At 37.3% G+C, this 20516-nt stretch overlaps 3 long non-coding RNA genes across 5 annotated transcripts in view; 2 read left to right on the forward strand and 1 right to left on the reverse strand.

Moving 5' to 3' along the window:
- LOC117282048 overlaps nucleotides 1–12297 on the reverse strand; it is a 38260-nt gene extending 25963 nt beyond the window's left edge. The window contains exons 1-2 of the long non-coding RNA XR_004512637.1: nucleotides 12224–12297; nucleotides 7779–7900 (exon numbers count right to left, since the gene is read on the reverse strand). This is a non-coding gene — a long non-coding RNA (uncharacterized LOC117282048). The remainder of the gene's footprint in view (nucleotides 1–7778; nucleotides 7901–12223) is intronic.
- LOC117282047 lies at nucleotides 1816–9896 on the forward strand. The gene is made up of 3 exons (XR_004512636.1): nucleotides 1816–1987; nucleotides 2123–2252; nucleotides 9015–9896. It is a non-coding gene; the product is annotated as an uncharacterized LOC117282047 (long non-coding RNA).
- Nucleotides 12034–18797, forward strand: LOC111875644. Of its 3 annotated transcripts, XR_002844766.2 has the most exons (6): nucleotides 12034–12544; nucleotides 13910–14164; nucleotides 15395–15573; nucleotides 15772–15912; nucleotides 17368–17448; nucleotides 18236–18797. It is a non-coding gene; the product is annotated as an uncharacterized LOC111875644 (long non-coding RNA). The 3 variants fall into 3 exon arrangements; XR_002844764.2 differs by having other exon boundaries at nucleotides 15395–15912; XR_002844765.2 differs by lacking the exon at nucleotides 15395–15573 and having other exon boundaries at nucleotides 12037–12544.
- The last annotated feature ends 1719 nt before the right edge of the window (nucleotides 18798–20516 follow it).

The raw sequence follows: 20516 nt of genomic DNA on the forward strand, positions 1-20516 counted from the left end.
ATTTTCGATATATTTTCAAAATGTCACCAATAATTCCCAACAAAGCCGACTGGTTCATTCTTTTTAAAATATATTTTCCAATAAACGCTTCAGCAACATACTCCTTTAAAATATCCATGCATAAAATTTTCCAGAATTAAAATTTTTATTTCCAAAAGAAAAACATTTCGTTTTCATTTTCAATGTGAGAATTACAAAGAACTATTTAACACGGAGAACAGTAATTCCTGTTATAAACCAAATATGTTTTAAGACCTAACTACCTGAGGGATTCTCACTTTGATTATGTAGGCATTGTTCAAGTTTTGCGTTCTTCACATCCGGGTAGAGAATAAATTAGCACGTTTAGGTCCGCAGCCTGGAATCCGGTCTTTTCCAGCCGAGTAAACGCAGAAGATATTAAGTTAGTCACCGTGAAGTGAGTCAGATTCGATGGAACTATTATCGAGGACTAATGGGTAAAAATTTCTCTCGGTATAGTGACTGGCTAGAGGCTGAACAACGGAGAGGTCGCAGTTCGAGTCCCGGTAGGGTCAAGAATTTTCTCTTCTGCACCTCGTCCAGACCGGCTCTGGGGTCCACCAAACCTCCTATCCAATGGGTACTAGAGGCTCTTTCCCCGGGTGTAAAACGACGGGGGTTGAACCTGACCACTCACCTCCAAATAGTGCCGATGTCAAGAAAATATGGATCTATATATCCGTTCCCCAATACGCCTTCATGGTTTAGTGCTAATTAGTTAAGCACAGAGACAACTTAACTTTACCTTCTGCTTGAGATTTCACATGTTAGACCCTCGTTCCTATTCAACATCAGAATGAATTTCTGGCACTGTGAATCTTTTAACATATTCTGTACGATTCCTGGTGAGAGATCGGCTCATCGAAACGCCTTTACCTCTTCAGGGAACACGAACACACGAACAGCCCCGAATCTCATGCATGCTGCAAGTGACATTCGAACCAATGATCCCTGTGATAGAGTGATCGAATACAGCGTAACCACTGTGCTTGGCTTTACCTGCATTTTATTATACATATTTGTTCCTCTTGATCTCTCACGTGTTTCAGGTAGTCGCCTGAACTCTATTGGGGCTGTTGTGTGTCTGGTACACCATAGAGAATGTTTCTGGAGATACAGTTTTATGAAGATTTATTTTTTTTATTGCTAGTGGGGTGGGATTAAGTCCCTTGTACTGTGGCCACTTCTGGCCTATTGTACCAGTCCAAGATCATAGGCGAGGGTGATTGTGGAGCAATTGGTGGAATGAAGAATGGCAGCAGAAACCGAAGTACTTGGAGAAAACCTGCCCCAGCGCCACTTTGTCTATCACAAATACCACTTGACCAGACCCGGGATCGAACCCGGGCCGCCGCGGTGGGAAGCCTGCCACTAACCGCTTCAGCTATGGGGCGCCCTAACTAGTTTCAAGAAGATAGTTTCTTCTGGGATATGTTCGATGACATTCGCGTAAGTCAGGACTTGGAGAGCACATTTTTAGCAACAATGATAATGTTCTTCCAGCGCTGCCAGATTGACAGTCATTTCGACATATATTTAAAAAAAAACAATAAGCGTCAGTAACTTCAACTAGGGATTTCTTCTATCCTATTAAGGGGGATCACTGTTGGTATTTCGTAACTTGTACTATTCAAATCAATGGAAGACGTAGGTGAGTGGCAACGCTCCTCGGAACTTCGTGATGCAACAACGCAGAAACCGATTTCCGGACGGGCTGCACTTTAAAAGTAAAAAAGAGACGAGAGAAAGAACATTCGCTTTGTGATCGTTATCTGGGCTTTTGTTCGAAATGTTCCCAAGCATAAAGGACCCTAAGCTCGTGCGCACGCGTTTTAAGAATGTTGGCCGTCAAGTGCACCTGTGTATCGTGGCCGGCAGAGTGATATGATACGTAGACCCGTGGTCAGGATTTCATGATCTGGTGTTGAGGTTCTAGAGTTTTTGTCAGGTCAACAAGAAATACACGGTATGTTGGACACAATGTCATTGACAAGTCTCTTAAAACAGTTTTCAGCCTTTTGACGTTGTCAGTGAATAGCAGCAGTATCCTCATTAAATATTAGCACAATTTAAATTCATGTGTTTGCCCTTTTCGTTGCAGACATGGCAAGTGTTGTTGATCCTGATATGTTTCAAGTTCCCTTAGCTGCGCTTTGTAACTCCACAAGGGAAGCACTTTCCACACATTTGAATCCATTGAAAGTTCTTCCAACAGATGAAGGTCTGCTGAGGTAAGCGGTTGGATGTAAATGTGTCGAAGAACACATTGTATGGGATCGGTTTTAATCTTGCTTGGAGCGTGGATGTTTCCCCTGTCATTGCTCGTAATACCACTGGGTTTATTTGTAATGAAATATCAAGTATTCTCTGATTGGAAGTCATGTTCTGATAGGTCTGATAACATGATTAATTTCCAAATGCAGAACTTCTAGCCAAATTGAAGGGAGCAGTGTGATTTAATCCGAGAATGATTCTCTCAACATTCACTTAGCCAGTATATTTTGAGATATGGTATGGTATTGTGTATTGCAAAAATTCATTGACACTTTTTCTTCTGTCACAGTGTTACCATATGGAAACATAGAGGTAAAACGTAGAACGGAACTGGAAAGTAATGCATTTACTTGTAGTTTTTGTTTATATTTGAACTGTTGGGGGCACACGGTAGTGTAATTGGTTGAGGCACTATGCTACAAGCCGGAAGGTCGCAGGTTCAAGTCCTGATGAGGTCATTGGATTTTTTCAATTGACCTAATCTTCCTGCCGCACTATGGCCCTGGTGTTGACTCAGTCTCTAGCAGAAATGAGTACCAGGAATATTCTTGTGGGTAAAGGGCGGCCAGCGCTTAAGGCTGACAAGGCCACGCCACAACGGCGTCCACGGTTCGATCCCGGGCTTGGTCAAGTGGGATTTGTGGTGGACAAAGTGGCGCTGGGGTGGGTTTTCTCCAAGTACTTCAGTTTCCCCTGCCAATCTTCATTCCACCAAATTTTCCATCATCATAATCACCCGGGGCAGACCACAATAGGCCAATCAGTGGCCGCCATACCGAGTGGACCCAGTTGGACTCCACCCCCCTCTAAGTGAATTAAAAAAATTAAGGGTGACAACCTTGCCGCCCTCTATGAACCGATTGTCTAGAAAATGGTGGGAACCTCAACAACTCACAACCCTATGGGCCTCCACGGCCTGTTACAGGAATACCTTTACTTTACTTTTACTTATGAACTATTATGTTTAGTGTGTAGTCTTTGGGTTATAATGTCATGTTATGCTGGATCGAACATCTGTATATTTGCAGAGTAGAGCTTCTGGTTTGTGCTGCCCTCTAATTTTGAGCGGGGAATCAACATTTCAGAGGAACATATCACCCCCCATGTTCAGGGTCGAAGAGTACGCAAAGCAAGGAACTGATAAGAAACAGGCAGCAGTGTATCTTATGGTGTTATCGATGTGACAACATGAAGTGTGCTAGATAAGCAGCAGTGTTTCATTGGGTTCTATGGCCTCCATCCTCAGGGTGCCCTGACTCTTACTGTTACTGCCAAATTTAAATATGTCTGCCAACCATTGTAATGGTGGATTTAAAATCCTTATTCCTGAACAACAGAGGTTTAAATAGTGTTGAAGTGCTTCATTGCTGAGATCTTGAGTTTAAATTCTGTTTGAAGCATGTATGTTTCTTCCATCTGTTGCCCTGCCTAGTTTCATTCCAAGAACTTCAATTGCTTGTATTAGGGATCTTCTATATTTTAAGATTTGAAGGCTTGTCTTGGACCAAAGGGCATATGCAAAGAGAAAGAAGGTGGACATCAGCTGAATACAAATGTGGGGAGAAAAATATTTGAATTGCTATGATGTTCAGGTGTTCCTGCTAATGGGTGGAATTAAATGTTTTATATAGGCACAACTGATATGATTTTAATTGTTTTCATTAGGTAATCTCTGTAAATTTTCATAAAAGGATTCAAGTGATTTCTTTATTTTCACAGAAATTCCCACAGTGAACAAAAATAACCTACTTTATGATGCTGGCATTAATTCTGTAGCCGCATATTGTAAAATACATTGGTTTTAACTTGAGTGAGTGCAAGAGTTTTGGGTTTGCATTATCTATGGATTATATATATTTTGCATTTGCATTTCATTATGAATAGTCATCCTCATTATGGTACTCTGAAATTTAGGGTTTGTTATTTGTCATCTTATTATAATACCACTGCCACCAGGTGAAAACCACTTTGCAATTAAATAATAATAAATATATCCTTGGCCTAGTCCAATGTGTGTGTAGCACATGAATGGCTTACAGATCCTGGCAAGGGAATTGGGAGAGGTATGGAAATCTGATGGAAATGCTCCAAAAATTATTATTGACTTTATTTCAGTTTCAGTGTGTAAGAAATCTGAGAATATAATCACAAAAACTTCATACATTTTTCACGTATGGGTACCAAAAATTACAAGCAATCTATTTCTTCTGTTGGTGCAGTTGAATTGGTATCTCTCAGTAAGTTACATCTTAGAATATACTCAAATGATTTTAGTAGAATATTGATTATTAATGGTATATTTTCTTATCAGAGGTTTCATGCATGTAGTAAAATGGCTATTATACGATTTATGGGATATTTTCAGTCAAACATGAGACATCAGTTCTTTGTGTTTCTAGATTTTATGTGAATTTTCTTTCTGTAAACAGCTATGTTTGCGAGATTGTGATTTGGTGGGTACTCTGACCTTTGAACATGAAGCCATCATGCGTCTAATTGCAAGGCGGTGCATTTGACTAATTGTTATAGCTTCACCAAATTTCCTCAGAAGTGAAGCCAATAAGTTCTTTGTCACCTTTGCTACAGCACTTGGAATAGGATTTTCTTTTCAAGAGAAAGGTTCTAATTTAAGAAGTGGACATCCAGAAAATCAGAATACCTAGAGGTTTCCTCTACTAGCTCAACTACTATGAATGGGTTTCATGTATACCATACATTCATTCATTCATTCATTTATTTCAAATTCAGTAAATCCAAAACATAGGTTGAAATACAACCCTGGATATAGAACATGTCAATAATAATATTAAAATAAGTTCCAAACATTGAAACAGTCAAGATAAACAATAAAAACGATATAAAATAGTACACAGTGTAGATAACAATTTCATTAAATACAAACAAATTAAAACAAAGAATTTAAATTATCAATAACATGAATCTTCTATATACAATTCCACCCAAAATATATTAAGTACAAAAGATTATTATGCGCTTTAGTTTCAAGATAAATATAAGCAATAAATATAACGCCTCACATACCAGTTAAATATCATATATACCTGTCACAGTCATACAATAGTCTGAAATCATTTACATAATTTAATGTAATCGTGTGTTAAAAAATAAATTATTAATAAAGTATTATAAAAATATTCATCGGGAAGTAGTTTGGTAAAATTCATCAATGCTATAAAATGCATGTTCAGTGAGATATCTTCTCAATAAAAATTTGAACTTCTTAATTTCTCCAGATGATGATTTAATATTCAAAGGTAATTTATTATACAATTTGCTTCCAGAGAACAGGACTCCTTTTTGTGCAATTGATAAATTTGTAAAGGGTAAGTGTAAATTGTAATTATAACGGGTATTAATATTATGTATTTCTGTATTAAATTTGAAATAATTTTTATTCTTAATAACAAAGAGAAGCAAAGAAAAAATATATTCAGATTGGAGTGGCAATATTTGTAACTTTTTAAACAATTCCCTACAAGAATCATATTTTCCTGATCCAGACATAATTCTTATGATTCTTTTTTGTATTTTAAAAATGTTCTTACTAAAAGGGGCATTACCCCAAAAGATAATGCCATACTTCAATATTGAATGCACATAAGAGTGATAAATCGTCTTTATTGTATCCAATGACATAAAGGGTTTTATTGCCCTTATTGCAAAACATGCTTTGCTTAGTCTTACTGATAATAAAGTTAAGTGATTTTTCCATGACAATGAACTATCTATATTTATTCCCAAAAACTTTGAACAATTAATATTTGTAATTAATGTATTAGTAATTGTACTTTGGATTTCTATTTCTCTATGCTTCTTTAGGAAAAATTGTAAAAACTGTGTTTTATCACAATTTAGAGTTAAAAAGTTTTTTTTAAACCATATCATTGCTTCATTAAAAATTAAGGTAACATTACTTCTAAATTTTTCAGGATTCAAATTAGATATAATAATACTTGTGTCATCAGCAAATAATACAGGCTGAGCTAGTTTTCTTAAGGAAGATGGGAAATCATTAATGTAAATAAGAAATAATAGTGGTCCCAGTACAGAGCCCTGCGGCACTCCATGTTTGACCATCATCCATTTAGAGGATACTTTATTCAAATTATTATCATTTATAATCGTTCTTTGATATCTATTTTCAAGGTATGATTTCATTAGTTTTATTGCTGAACCCGAGATTCCATAAAATTTCAATTTTTCCAGTAAGACATTGTGATTTACACAATCAAAAGCCTTTTGTAAATCACAAAATAATCCACCCACATATTCTTTTTTGTCCAAAGAAGTTAATATATTATCTAAAAGATTATATGTTGCCATTTCAGTAGATGATTCTTTTCTAAATCCAAACTGTTCCTTGGCCAATATATTATTCCTATTTAAATGAGAATAAATTCTTCTATAAATAATCTTTTCAATGATTTTAGAGAAAGTTGGAAGAAGTGAGATTGGCCTATAGTTAGAGATTTCAGTTTTATCACCCTTTTTATAGAGAGGCTATGTATGAAGCATTAGTATAAATATCTTTAATTCTGTCCCTAAAGTTTGCATATATTTAATCCATGTTCAACTTTAACACTTTTGTGCCTGTGACCAGGGTTGGTCATTACTGGTGTTCTGTCCTACTGTATCCAACCAAGGTTGGATATTACCATGTTGTGAGAAGACCTCTTTTAGAAGACACTCAACATACCTAGGTCTTTGCTGAGTGCTGATTGGCTAGCGCATGTAATGATCTGAAGGTGGACTCAAGTCAAAGTCAGAGTCAAAGTCATGTTACAACTGACGGTCAGTCAGTCTGTCTGTCTTGGTGTCGAGCCCCAGCTGGGGCTCATGACCAGATGTTTTCTTCTTTGTGAAAGTTGCTGTCCTGTCCATTTGGGGCACCCTCTCTGACGAGAGGTCGGGTCTATCATTTGTCAGTCAGTCTGTATTAATAAGTCCACTGTTTGTATTTACATACTTTACAAATCCACACTTATTCCTTCTATATACAATATATACAAGGCCTCTGTCAATCCAGGCATTTTACAGCAGATTAGGCCCTATTTCTAGTAGTAATCACTATCACGGCAGTCTACTCACTTGAACAGTCGTATGCCTGACTGCCGCCAAGTTTAAGCCTCTTATACTTTCCGTGGCTGGCTTCGCCTTGTCCGATGTTGTGAACATTCTCATTATCATGATTTTGTATGACTTCTGTTTGTTGCCTGCATAATTTTGTTATGTAATCATATACGTATGGAATTTTGAATGCTGAAGGTGGACTATACAGTGAGCGCTGTATAAATGCGAACGTTGGAAGCAATTTGATTGGTTAGCGTGCGTTCTGGTGAAAAGTGAGTACTGTAGAAATAGCGTGATAGTATGTGGGATGTTCCCACACTAGTTTTAACTGAGTTTTAGAACAGTGAACTAGAAAAAGCTATACAGTGCAGCAGTTATGTAAAAGTATTTACCTGGTGATGACCTTATCAAGTTGAAACATGTCACAGAAGTAACATTTATAGAAAAAAATGTGACCACGTATCAGACCAACAGCCTACAAGCACAAGAAGAAGTTGCACCTTCAAGACTGTTCCTGCAAATTAAAAAGAAAACCAGTGCATTGGGGTGTTGAATGTTCACACTGGATACCCTGTAACCGGCAGAGGCGGAAGTGGCAGCATGAGTCATGGAGATGTCATCAGGAAATTAATGTGGAAACTGCTGCCTTCTCTTTCTTCTATGTAATTTAAATTTTAAAGATTAGTACTCTATTAGCTATGGCACTATTTTCACATAGCCAGGATAACTCAGCTGGTATAGCAACTAGGCTTCAGTCTTACCAAGGAAATGAGGCTTTATTGCTGCCAGGAGCAATTCTGGGCCCAACCCACCTTCCTGTCCACTTGGTAATGTTTCCTTGGATATAAAGTGGCCAGCGTGTGAAGCTAACCACTAATCTCCATCTAGTGCTGAGGTTAATAATGTGTGGAACTAAACCACCATTCCTCTATGCGTCTTAATGGTGTGATGCTTAAGTTTACTTTTTATTTAACATGATATAACTTGCTTAAAATAGTGGTATGCACTAGAAACACAATGAAGATCAGTAATTTAAGTGCCTTAGGTCAAGCCACAGTCACAATTAAAATAAAGATCCTTAATTTTTTTTTGCTTAGTGGGGGGTGGAGTCCAACTGGGTCCACTTGGCATGGCAGTCACTGATTTGCCTATTGTACCTGCCCCGGCCGATTACGATGATGGAGAATTTGGTGGAATGAAGATTGGCAGGGGAAACCGAAGTACTCGGAGAGAACCCACCCCAGCGCTACTTTGTCCACCACAAATCCCACTTGACAAGACCTGGGATCAAACCTGGGTGCTGCAGTGGGAAGCCAGCGACTAACCGTTTGAGCTATGGCATGGCCTGACCCTTAATGTTAATACCTATTAATTATAGTCACCTATTCTGCAGGAGACTTGCTGTTAAATGGTGAAACTGTTGCATGATGAAAGAAACTGATACATGTTACTTATTAAAAACTAAAGAATCTGTTGTCCACAAAGTTAACTGAGTTGGAACCATTCTGATTTTCACAAGATCTTTTCTACATTTATAGGCTGTTCTGAGATAAATATGATCCAAATGTATGTGTGAATCTCAGTGCAAATTATTGTAATGACAGTTAAGATTGTATTGTTTGTTTCAGTTTACAGTGCCACAGCACAAACCATTGCAGAACCTTCACCTTTCACAGACATAAACTCTGTGGGATCAATCATTCATCCTGGAAAGTCTGTACTGTTACTGAATTTTATGGCTTTTATTGGTTGGACAAAAAAAAAAAAGCACCAGCCATGTATCATTCTCTGTCTTCCCTACTGATACATATGTATCGATGCGTGGCCTAAGTAACTTTATTATTTACTGGGATGTTTTCTCCCATGCTGGAGCATACATATTTGAGCTGTATCATGACAGCAGCACTTGATGGAAGGTTGCTCACATGTCTACCTGCATATAAAATGAGTGGTCATAATGAAGGAGAGTCAACATGTGTTCATATTTTTCTGTAAGGTTTCATTATGCACTACCAGCTTCATCAAGTGCTTATTCTTGCATTTGCTTGGCAGAATTCCATGTATTTGAAGAACTGACCTCTTCCACTTCTTGGAGAATCCAAAAAGTTCATAATTTCCAAAGAAATTCACAATAGGAGTTAGTTCTTGTGTCAGACTGATAGTTGTGGATTTGTTGGAGGCAAAATATGGATTGATTGTGGAGGTGTTAGCATGATACATTTCAAAATTTCTGGGATCACCCATGTAATAATGTAACATTGCAACATAACAGGGGAACAAGCATTGAATGAGAAAAAATGTGACACTTTATAGCCTGTAGAAGACTGTAATTGAATCAAGAAATAGTGGGAATGCAAAATGACAGGTGCTTAATCTTGAGTTGAGAATTGGGCACCAACCAACTATTCATTCACTAGATAGGGTGCCTGTGTTCCATTGAGGCAGAAGTATCAGCCTGTGAGGCAGTTTTCCTGGAATTAGAGCATCTGTTGCAATGTTCCTGTTGTGGATGGACATGATGATAATCTAGGCTTTGAAAACATTGCACTGTGGTCAGGAGTATGGAATATGGTAATGTTGCCCCAGTCATCAAACAGAAAGAGGTGTCAATCATCTGTATATTAGCCAATATTCGCCAGACTGTCAGAATTTGATTGTGAAAGCAGTATTTCATCTTCAGGTGATAAATATATATTGTACCATAAATCCCCAAATCTACATTCCAGAAAGCTCCCAAATAAATTGTTCTCCCTGTTCTTTATATTCCAAAGCATTTTTTTTATTATGGGGAAAAATTATTGTAAATACAAAAAATGTCTAGGCAATGCCCATCCGGCCTTCTGTAGCACATTCTTATATACATCTTATTCTATTACAGTGGTCTTCCCACGCCAAAGCATTTATGTTTGCTTTTATGTTTGCTTTCTGCTTCCTAGCGGTACCTGTTGGAGGGTTGTCTAATTTCTTGATGATTCAATAGGTCATAGGATATGTTCCTTTCATGTAGTAACTCAGGTTTTAAAGTTAATTGTCTTAACAGGAAATAATATAAGTAATTGTTATAAAAAGAAATGGGGGTCATATATCTGTTTGAATAAGGTTGAGATAGGGTTAAAACCTACTTTCTGAGACATTAATTTATTAAATTTCTGTTTCTGCTATATTTGCTTGAAACTAAAAAGGCATATTTGGCACAAGAAACCTGCCCATAATAACACATGTGATTGGTTTTATTATAACTCTCCACTGAAGTGGCTTGTTTTATGGGCTGCCTTGCGAGAATGCAATGTATTAAATCCAATTTTGAGATATAATGAAAACTTATCTTCTGTAGCTGTTATCTTCTTCATTAATATGATCATAAATGACAAATCTACCAAATAATGTTTTATCCTGCAATAATTACCATGTTAATAATCAAGCTGATTTGAGATATGCCTTGTAGGTCTGCAAATACAATGCTACACAACTTGTGTTCAGAGACCTTTTTCATGCTGAATTTACATCAGGAAGACCGTTTTATATTTCAAAGGCATTGCAAGACTCAATTAAAGAGCTGAAAATGGTTAATGTGATGTGTCAAAAGACAGCTGGCATACCATGACAGCTACAAGATATTGGGCTGGTCAGGTGACTTCAAATATTTTGATGGCTGTTAAATGTGAATAACTTTTTTCCTCAATATAAGCTGCACCCATGAAATTGTATGGCCTTCAAATGAGAGAAATATTTTTTTCATTTACATCATTACAGGCACCAGTCAAAAGAGTAAGCCAGTTTCATGTGCTTCATGTAGTTACACATGTAAGCTGATTATTTAAACAGTTTAATTTTCAGGTTAAATGTGGCAAATTCAAGTATAATGCATTTCTGTTATGACTTCAGTAATTGGTAACATTGATATAAATTGTTTTCTTCATCCCTTTACCATTTTACTGAAGCTATAATGGCTTCTCTTGATCATAAGAACAAATTAACATCCCAAAATTTTCCTTAAGGTCGTCGTTCTGTCTTCTCACGCCGCCCCAACCGATCACAACTACCATAATATTATGACAAGATCAGTTTTATTTTCCATTGCAGAAGGTAAGTGCATGAAATTAAAAAATACAATTATACATTATGTCGGACGAGCACACCCACCTAAGATGGTGTGAGAAACTATGAAAACGTAAGTTTCCTGCGTGTTGATAGACCACTGTAGGTCGCGGTGCAAGTTCCGAGAAAGCCCGCCCCTTTTACATTCATGCATTCCTCCGTGTTCACCTAATCTAGACACCAATTGCCTGCTTGAAATTTGCGACATTTCCCGGATATTGCGGTTGTGTTGCAGTTTACAGTTTCCTTCGTGGGCCCTCGCCCTAGGAAACTACACGGCAACACAATAATGAGAAGGCTGACATGCACCGTTGCTTGGAAGTGGACTTAGTCTTTCGGCGAGTTGCGTTGCCGTTTCCTCAATTTGCGCTGCTCCATTAAGTAACTCGTTCAACTCGGGCTGATAACAGCTCTGTAAATTGCAGTTGCCGGTCTAGAAAACCGAAATTAACGGCAGTAGGGATTCGTTTATAGTAGAAAAAATACTGTAAATACAAGAAAGGCTTAGGCAACGCTCACCGAGTTTGTTTGTTTGTTGCAGTTGCCGGTTTCCTTGGTGCGCCCTCAGCCTATCCAATATGGTCGGTTCGTACAGGTGTTGATGCTGACGAGACTCCAGTTTTCATCAATAGTAGTAGTAGTAAAACAAGGGAAGTAACGTGTGCTTGTTGTGATAAATTTAAAATATAACTACAAAAGACCGTAAAAGAATTCAGATCAGCACAAAAAAATTATTTACCTGCTACAAGAAAAGATAAACACCCCCAATCGGACCGTAATGTTACTTGCATCACAGCGATAATTTGATACAATTGGAACTAAAAAAAATGGAATGGGTGAATGTGCCCTCATCGCGTCGGAAAAGAGACAGTAAGCTAGGAGTAAACTATGCTGTTCCAATACCTATCATTGCAAACCGCTATGAGCTACTAAATAACCTCAACCAGCTGACAAAGACAACACAATGAGAACACGTTAAACAGAAAAAGTGACAACGAATTAGAGCACAAAGGAACCGAGGCCGGGACGTATGGCAGATGCAGAAGACATGCAATAACAAGTAAAGCTTATTTCTTATAATCAACATTTCTGTCAAAGCGAGTGATCTAATAATTAATGATAGGGAGGCACACTGCCCTCAGTAAACTAGTTATAACGAAACTATTCGGGTAACAGTGGTTGAAAAGGAAGCAGTCCTACCAAACAGTAAAATAAATCAAATTGAATCATAAACAGAACTAGTAGTACAGTAAGATCCTATGGACTATAGACACCCCCACGTAGGTCACATTCCTCTTTTGTGGAAAAATAAATTCAGTGCTTTTAATTTTCTTTGTGTTATGAAATGCTCTTCCACTTCTGTTTGCATGCAAAGTATTAGAAGAGCAATCAGGATTCATGAAGCGGTGTCATATTATGTTTTTGCTATAAATAAAACAGTGGGAAATTGAATAAAGGTTCATTGTGTGTTGATTTTTATAATATGTCTAGGCATTTCTTGAAATACAAATAGACATACTGTGGCAGGTCTCAATAAAAAACTCTGCTCTCCATTGCAATTGAGACGAACAGCTGAAAGCAAGTATACACTGTCTTTACACTTGTATTCAGCCAGAACCAACACACAACAAAATTTCAGTTGAATTTACCTTAATTTTATATAACTTTGACAAGTCACAGTTTTTAATATCTATATTGATGGTAATCAGACAGTGGGAAAGCCAGCTGTTATGTTTTAATGGTTTTTCTTTTGTTGGGTGTTAGCCCTTAATAAAAATGTGATGCAAAGAGATGTACATTTTGTAAAACAGAATGTGAGATTATAATTTTATGGTTTAACTTGAAAAAATTAAAAACCATTGGCTGTAAAGAAATATAGTATCATTGGATTAAGAATAATTATAAACAGAGGAATTTCATTTAATTATTTGGGTCCAGAGGATCATACTGTAATGCAATTAAGGTTAGTAATAAAATCCTGAGGTTTGGCTACACATGCATTATCAGAATAGTGCTATAATTAAAAAGATTCCAAAGGATACACAGTTAAAAATTTTATAAAACTGTGGCTTGTAAGTCTCACTGACTGCAAGAAATCCAGCAGACAGTCAATTTGAGAGGCCTGCTGTAGGAATAGTTTCATAAGTTCTTCCCTTATTTCAGTGTCTCAGATTTTACTGAAATTGAGGAGGAATGTGATGTGCAGTCCCCATTTTGTTTGGATTCAATTTTACCACAAGAATAACCTGCTAAATTATCTTCATATATGTAAGCTTTCTCTTCACTCGCACAAAGAAAACTCAAATAGGGATTTGATTGTTTTATATTAGTGCAGTAATTATCTGTGTACGTTTCAGAGTGGCATGAGTAGTGTACATGTAACATTCCTTGCTCATTTGGGTTATTTATTTCCTGATTTAAACAGATGAGACACCAGTCGACGTGCTGACCGCTGAAGTGCCGATGTTGGACATGGAACCTGATGTAGGTGTAGGAGTTGCAGGGGCCCTCCATCTGGCAGTCAGGATTATCTGGAGCACAAGCTTCACGTTTTGCTCATCTCCAAGCTCAGAACTACTCCACTTTGGATAAGACACACATGTATGAGCTTGCGGGAAAGAAAGAGTGAATGCTACAGCAGTGGCGTGCATGCAGACACATACAAAAATGAGAATTCCAGGTAGGATTTGCCGTTCATTTGTTCTGTGTTTGCCCTGTCAGTGTTGCATCCTGAGTCAGTCTAAGCTTATTTGCTTCACTCATGATATATTTCAGCATCCCGTTGTATTGAGGCATCATCCTATTTTTCACTAATGTATCCATCAATAATACAACTTTAAAAAGACATTAGGAATATGTTGTTCACTAAAAATGCATTTTAATACTATGATAGGTCACATCAATAAAATGCCCATAGGCCTTTACATAGTACATACATTTACACATTAAAAGTGAATATTCACACTCCTCAAATTGTCTTGGTTTTGCAAGTATTTTTATTAATTTATGTTCACAACATGTTTCGGCCTCATTGGGCTATCATCAGGTAAATTCTATCCTCGAGTGAGATCACTGCACTGTATTTGTTGTGAACATAAATTAGTAAAAATACGTGTAAAACCAAGACAATTTGAAGAGTGTGAACATTCACTTTTAATGTGTAAATTTATGTACTACGTAAAGGCCTACAGGCATTTTATTGATTTGAACTGTCATAGTATTAAAATGCATTTTTAGTGAACAACATATTCCTAATAGCTTTTTAAAGTTGTATTATTGACGGGTATGTTAGTAAAAGATAGGATTATATGCTTCACATTTTCATGGGAAAATTGTAATGTAGTTGGTTTATCTGTTTGCCCTGTCTCACTTAACTTGAGGGTGGGCACGGTGTTGTACTTATCCTACTGTTATTTCTGTTGGTCATATTTTGAACCACTGCCTGGTATGTAGGACAGGTCGTATGAACTTTATTTCGGATCTGATGCATGGTTGTAGGTGGAAGATAAAGATAAATAATTTCTTCTTCTCAAAACAGACAATTTAGATAGAAGTTTATATTGGCTTGAAATGTCAAGGCAATGAAGTCGGAGTGATTTGGCCTACAAGGAACTGCCATTTTCAAGGAGCTACATCCCTGCCAGTGTTACCATTGTCTTGAGATTATTTGTTTCATTGTCTGATGAGAGGAAGTGAGAATCACAGATTCAGAATAGAGGTTATAGAGAGAATGGTCATGAGAGGGGCTTTGTCACTGCACTGCACTCATGAGCAGACAAGTCATCGTCTGGCATCTAGAAAGGTGCCTGATAGTGGGTAAGTCAGCTCTTCCTTCTGTAAGATCTGAGCTGTAGGGACAGATGTTCTCAGTGCTCTGGTGTGTACCTTATGTTAGCTTCTTATTGCACAGAAGCTGGAGGGAGTACAGCATGGGAGAATAAGCAGATTTATCGTGTCCAGTTGATCCTTATTAAGTCATCCAGTAGCTGTCAGATCTTCTCCGCAGCAGACCTTAGGGAAGAGAGTTGCCACGGGCACAAGGATCAACCACTTTCTTCTGTTATGAAATAGAGTAGGAGATTTTGAAGGGTAAGGAATATCTGAGTTTTGAATAGTTTGTCGTCTGCTCTATTACTAAGTCTCATCTCATCTCTCAAGATTGAGCCATTCAAGTATTGGGGAGGTGTACACGATGGTCAGAACAAAACAAGGTAATCAAACTCATCTGCTGTTGAGGCCAAGACTAATTAAGGAATTTAATATATAGCATTGCTTTATCTTTTTCAGAGATGATGAAAAGTTCACACGTCGCAAGCGCTAGAGTGGTCCGACCTCAGACTTCAAAGAGGAGGAGGGCTACAAACCAGATGTTAAACTTGACTACACAGATGCTGATGGACATGTACTCAATGCAAAGGAGGCTTTCAGGTTAGCACAGATAATAGCATATCTGTTTTTAAGATAGGTCACACTGTGGAGGGTAATCTGTCCAATGGTAGTACATTCTTTAGGGGAAAAGAGTTCTTGCAGTAATTGCCATTTTAAGAAGAAAAAGTCCAAGGAGGAAGCAGCTTTTCAGTGGAAACAGGCAAGACTGTGGGACCACAGTGTTTATCATCCATGTGTGCCGTCCTCACCATAATGTGTGAACCAACTGATGGATTTATGTGAAACTCTGCATTGTTATCATGCCACTCCCCATGTTCTTTCAGTTTTCTACCAGCAGCCATATTAACATGGTGACAGTTGCGAGTAACACTAGAGCCACTTAAAGTAGGTCCTTAAGAGAAAGGCTCTGAGTTAAGCTGTTATACCCATTCAGAAGGTTCTGAGTTCGATTCTCACTCGCACATGTGTACAGATTTTTCTGCTCACAGATGATGCCTTCACATTACCACAGCTAAAATTTTTGGAATACAAAGGATACACCTCCCCATGGGTTAGAGCCCATATTAAATTGTAGGGTCCCTCTGCTGACCAGCACTATCATGATTACCCTATCAGGGGGGCTGAGATTGTCTTCCACATCAGATGCTTTCAGTAGAACACTTTGTTATATATGTGTTTTTCTGACTTCATTTTCTCCCATTCTGTGTATCTCAGTTTGTAACTAGCCAACATATTGTGACATTTGAGTGTGTAAATACTTTGTTGTGTAGGCTTAGAATGTGGCAGAATTGTTCATTTTGCAGATAGGTGGCATGAATTAAGAAGGAACATGCCTCAAAATTATTACTGTTCCATTGTAAGTAAAAAAAAGTAAAGCAATCCCTGTACCAGGCCGTGAAGGCCCATAGGGTTGTGAGACGTTGAGGGTCCCACATTATCTAGACAGTTGGCTCAAAGATGGCAGTAAGGATGTCAGCAATACACGCCGGCTGCACTTTACTCCCCAGGGAATTTATTTAATTAATTCCTGGTACTCATTTCTGTTAGAGGTTGAGTCGACCCCAAGGCCATAGTGCGGCTGGAAGGATTAGGTCAATTGAAAAAAATCCAATGACCTCATCGGGACTTGAACCCACGACCTTCCGGCTTGTAGCATAGCCCCTTAACCAACTACGCTATCGCGTGCCCCTACTGTTCCATTGTACTTTTATTAAAATATTTTGCATTAATTATTTCAATCCCTATGACTTTAATGGGCTGTAGCATGCCCATTTCTGGTTGTTGGCCATATGAGTAAGTTGTGATGGAAAAGGGAATGTTACATATTTTTATCATTTCACAAAATAACAGATTGAACTATATATGGATGTTACCCCTATTTTCTGGCTGAAAATTTAGAATGAAAGGATGTTACCTGGTGCTTGGAAACATGGTCTAATTCTGTAAGATCCTAAAATACAGTGACTTTAATGCTGTCTCTCATTCTAATTTCAGGTACCTGTCTCATAAATTTCATGGAAAGGGACCTACAGGAATAAAGCAGAGAAACGAATGAAGATTAATGAACAGGAAGGAGTGAGTATCAGTCCAGACCTGGTCATGAGCTGTTATTTGTAACTAGTACCATACTGTAGCACCCTGGTGCACTTCATTTAGTAGCAGATGGTTTCACAGTCTCACGTGCAGCACGTCCCTCTATATAACTTACTAAAAGTTATTCACTACACGTTTGGACCTATAAGGTCATCATCAGGTGTTTTAAAATTTTAAATTATAAATGAGGAAACTGCTATGCTTCCATATCATGGTTTTTGGTCATTACTTAGCGGTCCCTTCTAGGTGAATGTATATACAAAGTGGCAGGTTGCTCTGCATGCTGTGTTATACAACGCATATGCATGTCTGCCATTCATTGAAATGAACAGCCAGTTCTGATTAAAAAAAATGTATTCATTAACTGACAGACTTAGACATGAGAACACAGAATCCTAGATGAAACCAGTCAACTCAATTCAAAATTTGTCTAATCTTGACATTGCAAATAAGAGTAATTCATAGCTTTAACTTAAAGGCTGAAGTCATATAGAATGTAGATAATGTCATCTAGTGATTATACTGCTGTGGTTGTTCTCTGAGCGTGTTACTCATCTTGTTATAATTTCTAGACTGTAAAGCATAAAATGTCATTTTAATGATGGATTGATGATCCTCCTTGGTACTGTGAAGCTTTACTAAGAATTTGTGTTTTTTATGCAGAATATGAAATTCAATTTCCAAAAAGAAAAGCAGCTGTGAGGTTTTTGTGAAATTTGCTAGTTTTACATGAGCGTTACTACATTTTCTTTGTTTCTTTCCTTTTCAGGGCAACCGTCTTGAAAACAAAACTGCAAATTCTTCATGAAATACACTGGCACCAACTCTGAAATTTAGTGTGGACTTATATTTTTATTGTTTGTTACTGTCTGGAATATCATCTCTATTTTTAAGTAAGACACAGCTTGCAGCTGCTGATAGTGCCTGTAGGTACTGGAAGGAAGGCCACAGAGTTCATGTCACATTCAAATGAGTACAGAGGTTCTCCTGTGCCAGCTGTTGGCACCTGTAAGCTGAGAAGTACAATTTCTAGTTAGCAGTTGCTTGTTTATAGGACCTGAGTCAGATGAACCGCCTCTGAACTAAATCAGACATGAAGTAATTATATATGTGACCTTTCTTGATTGCAATAGCGATATTTGTACACCCCCATCAATGCTGCATTCAAGCCTGCAAATTGGCCACTGAACACTGTGACATGTATCCTTCCAAAAGACGAAAGAAACCCTTGTTCAGTGATAGGCCTGTATGAAAAGCTGTAAAATTATACAAGCAACAGAATCAGACGTACAGTCTACTGCAAATCATTGTAAAGCACCACTGATATATTATTGAAACATTTGTAATGAGTTATAAAAGTAACTTGGTTCATCCTGACCCATCACACTAGTAATTGTATATAAGATTTTTAACCACCGTCCAGTCTGATTGATAAAAGTTGTTTTTAATTTTCATCCTTTACATGTTTCGGTCAAATCGACCATCTTCAGAAGGATATTATCAACACGTGTGGAAACTGCTATTACATGTCGCAGATGTATAAATATAATATCGTTTTAACTAATATTAAGATGTACATCGATTTGTTAAAGCATCTAAAAATTATTACAATTAGTCTGTTTATAGAATAATGTTCAATGTTTGTTTTCATCCAGAACGAATTTTGTTCGTGTTGTTACACTTCTGTAATAATGTTAGATGTTTTGACAAATCAATGTACACCTTAGCATTAGTTAAAAGATACAACATATATATGTATGGCATGGTAACAGTAGTTTACATGTGTGTTGATAATATCCTTCTGAAGATGGTTGTTTTGACCAAAACATGTAGATGATGAAAAATTAAAAACAGATTTTATCAATTACAGTGGACGGAGGTTAAAAATCTTATAAATGATTATAAAAGTCCTGTTTTTAATCCACGTGCGGATGATCAGGAGTCTTCTGTAGGTATATGAAAAATCGAAAGACACGTAGACTCGGCCAATAATAATATCAGGTCATGAAACTGTGTAAAACTGATCTTAAGGCATTTTCTTGGAGATGGTGATAATGATTTGAACCCAAAATGAATATATAAGTCAATGCTGGACATTATCTGAAGTCTGAATTGTAATCCTGATGTGTTACTAATCTTCACATAAGAAGGTGCACAGACGGACTCCAGGTGTTCCCAAACTTACATTTTTCTTGATATCAGTAATGTATAACTGTAAGTTGATATCCTCAGTGACATTCATTCCAGCCACCTGATTATTTAGTTAAAACATGTACACCCACTCCATTAGGTCCATGAAGAATAACTTGTTCAGTTAGTGTGGTTACTTGCAAGGTTGGAATTATGTGTGGAGTTGATTTCAGTTTGTAACATTCTCACTCAGAGCAGTCTGCTTATGGTTATTGATGGTTATTACCAGGGCCCGGATTTTGATGACCTGAAAATGTTTAAAAAATGACCTAAAGGAGAAAATAAAGAACACTTCGCTTCCATGTTATTCACATTTCAGAAAACATATGAAGAAAAATTCCCTAAAATGGCCAAAAATGACAAGAAATACCATTAAAAGTCCAAAAAATTACCTATAAAATTTACATTTCACTAACCAGCAGCTCACATCCAAGATTTATATATTTAAGAGAATCGCATAGACTACAATGAAAAAAAAGATGACATATCAAAATCCGGGCCCTGGTCATTACTATCTGTCCTTACCATAGGTGATTAATTTTTCAGACAAAAGGTAAGACACACCTATCAAAAGAAACTGAAGATTTTATTTCCTTGTTGGTTAGTATCCTGTTGAGAAATATACAATAAAATAGTTTCACTTGGCGTAGTATTTAAGTGTATATCAGCTTTAGGTAAATGATATAAAAATGTTTTAATTTCATAATATGTAAGATTTGAGGCTTTCACGGCGGTGACTATGAACGTTACCGTGTCTTAGGTGTTGTCGCTTGCAGATTTACCTATACTTTTTCTTCAACCCTGAAGATGGGGGCGATACGTTCCTCCGAAACGTCGGTTAACACCACATATACACGGCG

Source organism: Cryptotermes secundus, unplaced genomic scaffold (assembly GCF_002891405.2).
Source record: "Cryptotermes secundus unplaced genomic scaffold, Csec_1.0 scaffold297, whole genome shotgun sequence".
Lineage (NCBI taxonomy): Eukaryota > Metazoa > Arthropoda > Insecta > Blattodea > Kalotermitidae > Cryptotermes > Cryptotermes secundus.